The sequence below is a fragment of the Gekko japonicus genome, unplaced genomic scaffold (genome assembly GCF_001447785.1).
Source record: "Gekko japonicus isolate JY-2015 unplaced genomic scaffold, Gekko_japonicus_V1.1 scaffold1202, whole genome shotgun sequence".
NCBI classification, from domain to species: domain Eukaryota; kingdom Metazoa; phylum Chordata; class Lepidosauria; order Squamata; family Gekkonidae; genus Gekko; species Gekko japonicus.
The window spans coordinates 227,396-228,618 of NW_015175394.1; the positions used below are offsets into that span (position 1 = coordinate 227,396).

At 52.9% G+C, this 1,223-nt stretch overlaps 1 protein-coding gene across 1 annotated transcript in view; it reads right to left on the reverse strand.

The window, feature by feature from the left end:
- LAMA5 (laminin subunit alpha 5) overlaps positions 1-1,223 on the reverse strand; it is a 317,451-nt gene that overhangs the window by 12,909 nt on the left and 303,319 nt on the right. The gene's annotated exons all lie outside the window — the stretch shown is intronic.

The window sequence follows — 1,223 nt, forward strand, 5'->3', positions numbered from 1 at the left end:
GGTTGGGGCTCCCTCTCCCAGCCTTCGGCGGGGTGCCTTTGGTGCCTGCGTCGGAGGTGAGGAGTTTGGGAGTGCTCTTGGACTCCTCCTTAACGATGGAAGCCCAGGTAGCAGCCACTGCCAGATCGGCTTTTTACCATCTGAGGCGGGTTCGGCAGTTGGCTCCCTTCCTCGACCGCGAAGACCTGGCTACAGTGATCCATGCGACGGTCACCTCAAGGCTAGATCACTGTAACGCTCTCTACATGGGGCTGCCTTTGTCTCTGACCCGGAAGCTGCAGCTAGTGCAGAATGCAGCAGCTAGGCTGCTGATGGGCCTCCCCAGGTGGGAGCACATCAAGCCTGGGTTGAAGGCGCTGCACTGGCTGCCTATAGCGTACCGAGTCCGCTTCAAAGTGCTGGTGCTTACCTTTAAAGCCCTATATGGCCTGGGTCCGACCTACCTGAGGGACCGCCTTTCCCCATACATACCCCCAAGAGCACTTCGGTCAAGGACCCGGAACCAGTTAGTAGTTCCGGGCCCCCGAGAGGTGAAATATGCTGCAACAAGGGCCAGATCATTCTCAGTGGCGGCCCCTGCCTGGTGGAATGAGCTCCCGGAGGAGATCAGGGCCCTGCGGGACCTTATGCAGTTCCGCAGGGCCTGCAAGACGGAGCTCTTCCACCAGGCTTTCACGTAGGGGCCGCCACTGCTGTTGCCACCACTACCATCAACGGTGGTAAGAACATCGAAGCTGAGAGTGCCCTTAAACGTAGCCTTGAACGTAGTACTACTAGAATGCTGCAATGAATACAGCGGACGGGCTCGGACCATTTCTGGACAATGATGCCATCATTTTTAACAACTTAAGACCGCCTGATAAAAGGAAGCACTTTATTGTTTACTGTTGATTGTAATGTTATTGGATTTTATTGGATTTTATGTGATTTTATGTTCGGGCTATGCCCCTTGTAAGCCGCCCTGAGCCCGCTTGCGGGGAGGGCGGGGTAAAAATACTTAAATAAATAAATAAAATAAAATAAATAAAACACAGCGAAAATGTAAATGTTTCTCTTTCTTTTCTGTTTAAGTGTCTCACCAGTTCAGTAGAACAGCTGCCAAACCCACGTGCAGTGGGATTAGAACGTGGGTCCGTTCTGCTATGGGTGGTGGCACTTTCCACTTGCACAAGGCACTCTCCCCCTGAGGCAAGAGTTAGGGAAAGTCTCTTTGCACTGAAAGG